This window comes from Fulmarus glacialis, unplaced genomic scaffold, assembly GCF_000690835.1.
Source record: "Fulmarus glacialis isolate BGI_N327 unplaced genomic scaffold, ASM69083v1 scaffold7423, whole genome shotgun sequence".
Lineage (NCBI taxonomy): Eukaryota > Metazoa > Chordata > Aves > Procellariiformes > Procellariidae > Fulmarus > Fulmarus glacialis.
In genome coordinates, this window is record NW_009201014.1 from 142,085 (window position 1) to 148,084 (window position 6,000).

Sequence of the window (6,000 nt, forward strand, 5' to 3'; positions counted from 1 at the left end):
TCTAGACGTGGGCCTAGCTGGTGACTGGTGGTGTCCCCTGAGCTCCTGTTGCTGAACTCCAGAGAGCAAACAGGGTCCTGGGATACAGATATGTGTGGGCTGCCAGGAGGGAGAACAGCCCATTAGCCATTTGCTGCTGGAAAAACATATCCATGCCTGGGGTTCTCACTTCAAAAAGAAAGTTGAGAAGCTGCAAATGCTTCAGGGAAGAGCTCAGATAAAGGGAGAAAGCTGGTCTTGAGTGAGAGGTTAGAAAGTCAATCTGCTCGGCTAATGCAACAGAAAGTTCAAAGGTGCTGATGTTGAGGCCCGTAAGTACTGCAAGAAGAGACATTTTCCAGTACTGGAGCCTCTCCCGACCGGTGGAGGCAGAATGACGTCACACGGCTGCAGGTTTGGGCTGAAGACATTCAAACTGGAAATCCAGAGCTAGAGAAATTGAACGGCAGCAATCATGAAGAAGCGGATCGGCCTTGCTGGGGCTGGGCAGAGGCGGTGCAGCTCTGGCACGTGCCGCTCCCGCAAAACCCTCTCATCTTGCTTGCGGCCACAGGGATTGAACAAGTTAAAACTGAGGCCAGCGAAGAGCAAGCAGTGACGTGACCTGCTGCTCACTGCCAGCTCAGCAACATCGCCCACGGGCCCAACCCGACCAATGTAGGCTGGAGCAATTGGACGTAATTGCCCCTTCTTGACGTTCTTAACCTCCAGAGAAGCCGCAAAAGGGCCTCCCATGTCTCCGGCAGCGGTGGAGGACCTAGCCTGCACGTGGGAGCCCAGCAGGCTGCTTGCGAGGGTCCTCTTGGCCAACGGGAAGGATTACCTTCGCTCTGGTAATGAGACAGTTCATGTCTTGCGCGTCTCTCCTTTAAGTCAGGCGGAGGGTCAAGGCGGGACGGCTGCACCGTGAAGCATTTGTCACATGTGAATATTCAATTAATGGCTGTGAAAATGGCCACCAGGAGTCCGCTGGCAGCCAAGTGATGTGAGGGTCACCACGGGAAGACAAGCGACAGCAGAGGAAAGAAGCAAGAAATATGAGCGGAGTCCTGCACGTGCTCCTGGGAGAAAAACAAGACTTTTCTCCATCTCGTTTCATTCACAAAGATGCTTTTACTTAGAAGGTTTGTATCTTATCTCATCATTCAGGTCATCTTTTAACTGCTGATAATTTTAATTTCAGCAGGCACTTAATGTGCTAATCAAAACTGATAGCTCTCAGCAGGATGGAAAATCCCAAGCATGGACGTGATTATTGGGCTTCTAAAGAAAAACATTGGCATGTAAAGAAAAAAAAAAACAAACGCATTTTTGTATAGGGATTATTTACTGCTCTCTTCACTCCACATGCTAATTCACCCACATTGGTCTGTTTTATACCCAGGGTTATCCAGGCACACGTTACTTCATCTGCTGCTTGCCAGAGCAGCAGGAGGGACATAGCATGGGGCAAACGGTAATGGGAGCTCCGTGTTTCTTGTGCCATTAACCAGAGCTCTTCTGCTTCTCAGAAGTTGACAGCCAGGCCAAAATCCCACATCTGCCACCCCAGTAGGTGCTCACAAGGACTGCACACCTATTCCCTTCAGGAGCAGGGCTTGACGGCGGGTGAGGGTGCAGATGGGGCCCAGAGGTTCAGGACAGCGCAGGCACCTCGGGCACAAATTTCCTTTCCTCAGATTCCCATGCCAGCTCTGGGGATGGGGACCCAACTGAGGAGGTGCCTTCAGCATGGGGTCCAGCTCCCCTACCCCTGCCTTGCTATGGGCTCCTGTGGGTGGGCTCACAACTAGGGAGAAGAGAAATTTCTCCTCCCCTTCCCCTGACTCAGGCTTGTAAAATACAGCCTCTTGGAGAGACCAGCAAAATAATAAATCTTAACCTGCCTGGGTGACACATGGTTGCATGATACGATCCGTCCTGGAGGGAGGCAATCACTGCCTGACAAAATTAAACTGACGGACTGCAGCGGGTGGGTGGGATGGGGAAACTCCCAAGCAATGATCCAAGCTTTCCTCCAGCCCCTTCACACGCAGTGGTGCTCCCCAAGCAGGCCAGTGTTTGACAGAGGAGGAGGCTGTGGCAAAGATTGCAATCAACTCACCCAAAGCAAAGCAGCCTCTTCTCCAGCTGGGAAAAGACTTCAGGATTGATCCCAAGACCAAGGGTGACATGTTTGCTCCCTCATAGCTTGGACCTGCAGCATCCCCTGATCAGCAGTCTGGACTCCAGGAACTGCTCCATGATCACCCAGGATGGTTCAGATAAGAGAAGCACAGATAAAAGTAGTAAAATTTTTCCCAGATCCCAAGATAGCTCTTGCAACAATGATGTCTCTGCGCTGCATTCCTCCCCAGTATCACCAGTCCCTGTTGATAGCCAGATCACTGTGCCAAGGCAGCTCATACCTGAAAGCCACATGGCCTGAAGGCACTCAGGAGAAGGAGCATCCCAAAACCAGACAGCAGAACAAGACACCCCACAGCCAGTTCCACTCCAAATCACCCTGGATCCCAACAGACCCATGCAAACCCCATGCTGGAGGTGGCTCAGTGCAGAGCCCAGGGCATGCGTCAGTGCAAGTTCGAGGACTGGAGCAGCAGAGCTTGAGCAGCCAGGTCTGGTGGTCCAGGACGTGAAAACACCGAGCGGACAGCATTAATCCAGCATTGACCTGGATTGCTGTCTGCCAAGCAGCACATAGTCCAGCAGCACTGACCAGCTCATTACAATGGTAAACACATAAAGGTACAAATCTGTCCCTACAGCCAACCTGTAGCTCAGGCAGCAGTGCACAAGGGCATCCGTGGAATAAGTGAGTTTTGAGATGCTCAGCTGGCAACCTCTTTGTGGAAATACTACAATTCCTTATCAGCCTGGGTCCTCTTGTGCTTCGTCTTTCAAAGAAATGCAATTAACCTGCTTCCCTTTGTACTTAGTACTTCTAATGCCAAAGAGCATCACCTGGAAGACCTTTTATAGGCACAATAAATGCCATGGCAACTGCAAAGATATTTCCAAGAAATCCCAGCTGCGGCCTTTGGACTGCAAGTCCAGGAGACATTTCCCACATCGTAATTTCTCTCTTTTCCATTTCTGGGGAAGTATTGACTAAGTGTTAAGCCTCCAGACTGAATTTCTGATTGGACCCTTTGAAAGAGCAAAAACCCATCATTTCAATTTATCTGGAAATGCCTGTACAGAAATGCTGATCACTGTGATTAATTGTCACATCTGCAGGAGCATCCTGTTCAGGGAAAAATTAGACTCAGTTCTACATGGGTTATTTACGACACAGCTGCTCCAGCCATTAAAATCACCCTGAATATCTGCTTTCCCCGCCTCAGTTTGAACAAGCAGATTAGTCCCTGAAATCACAAGCCCCCGTGTTTTCCAGCTCAGTACAGCTCATCACAAACTAAAGGCCTTGCCTCAATAAATAGCACTGTTAAGGGCACTCCTGCTGGAACGAGCCTTCTCTAGTAATGCTTCGACTCCGGAAAGAGCCTGTTCTAAGCACTAAAGAAATCCATCAAAAGTAACCTTGGAATTTGTATGTTTATATCTGCGTAGCTGTGGAAACACTGTGGGAGAGGGTTGTTTTTTGTTTTGCAAGGCAAATCGAAAATCTATTATATTCTTCGATATTCCGAGGCTTCGCTTCCTTCCCCTCCTGTTTCAAGCAAACGGCTCTCGTCCAAGCTGGGTTTTTTTATAAATGCCTCCCCTGCCCCAGCATAGAGCAATCCAGTGTTAAGCACATTCCTTGGCGTCCTCACCCCTAATTGCTCTCAGGCTGTTGCAACACTTCTCGTGTTCCCGGCTGGATGCGGCGACCCAAGGGTTGACTTGGCTTTGGAGGAGGCTGGGCTGACCCCTGGTCTTGCTGAATCCACACTCCCAGTAGGGTGTCTGGGAGACATGCAAGGAGCCTGGTTGAGAGATAAATCACCTGTTGCTTGGGATGAAATAGATTCTCTTCTCTACAGCTTGCAGGAGATATTGCTGAGGTGGCTGCAGCCGGCAGAGAGGTCAGAGAGCACAGTGCAAAGCATCTGCCGAGGCATGTCTCTGGTTGGATCCTCACGCAAACAAGTGCCCCAAAAACTATCCACAGGAATAACCGAGCTTAACTTTTTCATTTTCACTGCTTCCCTCTTTTCTCCTCACTGCTCCTGCTCTTGTCCCCACCTCCTTTGCACCACTGCTGGGAGGGCTCCCTGCTGCCTCCTTCTATCCGATTTCCTTTCGAACCCGCAGCCCAGCCTCAAAGGGGTGAACCCTGAGATGCGCTGACTGAGCTGTTCTGCCCAACAAGTCACCACACTGCCCCACCACCAAAAAGATCTCTTCCCAGCAGAGCAAGTCTCCTTCGCATCTCTGCTTTCTCCCTCCTTCCCAGCCCGTCGAGGAGAGTCAGGACCCCTGCAATGGGAGCAGACAGAGACTCCGTCCTGCTGCCAACTCAAGCATGCGTTGGCATTTGAGTAACCTCCTTCCTGGCACAGAAAAACCAAACCTCTGTAGGGCGGTGATCAGCTCACAGACACCCACGCCACAAACCCCTCACAAAACCCCATTGCCAACTACCTACTGCTTACGTTGCGTCAAAATTTCTTTCCCAAGTACCTGCACGGCACCAAGCATGCCAATCCCAGCCGGAGCCTCGAGCGCCTCTGTAATGTTAATAATAATAGGCACAACCTATTAGCGCAACCCAGCTATTGCATCTTGCCGCACACACGAGCTTGCCTTTAATGTTGTCTGCGTGCACAAGCTGTTATTCCCTGCAGCAACCCCAGTGAACAGAGTAACCTGGGGCAGTACAACATGCTAGTCTAAGGTAGGGTTAAGTAGATGATGATAAACTATCACCACCATAATCGAAACCCACGCACGCAGCGCCAGATATATTCAGCATCCTGCAAACAAAGGCTCCCGGCCAGCGCTTAGTGACGTGTGAGCCAAAGGGTTTTCCCAGAACCAGGCTGAGCCTGGCATAAGGCTTGGGAAGGGAACTGCTCCTTGTGGCAGGACTACCCTCCGAGTGAGTGCATGGGACACCACCAGAAAAGGAGCATGGGACTGGCATTTTTTCTCCATTGGTAATGCGGGAGCAGGGGCTCCCTGCTGCAAAAACACCCAAGCAAATTGTGGGGAGGAGAGGTTGCTCCATCAAAGGGGATTTTCCAGACCATCTGTTGTAGCCACACTGTCAGCCTCACCCACGAAGGAGGCAGGCCCCAGGACTGGAGGTTTCCCGCTGCTGTTGTGTTCGTTAGGAGGAAAAGTGTTGTTAAGTGGTGGTTAGTGATCAGCTGGGAGGCAAGGGGCTGCCCAGAGAAAGGCCTTCCCGCGACGCAGGGGTGCAACCGCTTTGGGGGCTCTGGATTCCTGCCATTGCCACTTCGCACAAGTCCCTTTGTTGTCAGATACCAGACCACGGTGCTCACCAGGAGCATTTATAGCCATAACCATTGCACATGGCTTCTGCCCCTGGTTGCAGCACGGGTGAGGAAGGGAATAACCCTGGGAGCAATCTGCAGTTTTTCAGGGGCAACAGAGGCAGAGGAGACCCCCATGCCCATGCTGGATGTTATCGTTGGCACATGCTCTGCCACTCCTGCATTTAATGGGAATGAGATACAAAGGATACATGAGGGCAATGAGGGCAATGAAGGAGACAAGTCCATTGCTGTGCCCATTGCATCTGTGCTGCGACAGGAGAACCAGGGCACGTGTGTGTGTGTTCCAGATGGGCGTCACTGATTTCATCCATGCCACGTGTAGAGCCGTGGCATTAGGCTGCCGGTCCGTAAGGCTGCCGGACACAAAAACCCTGTTTTCATGTGCCCTGGATGGTGCTCCCTGCACACACCATCTCCTTGAGGTGGGGGTGAAAACTGCTGGTTATTGCAGACAACGATTCACCTGCTTCATACAGGATTGGAAAAACTGCCTGATTTAACCCACCCTAAAGCACTCTGATGGCCTTTTCTT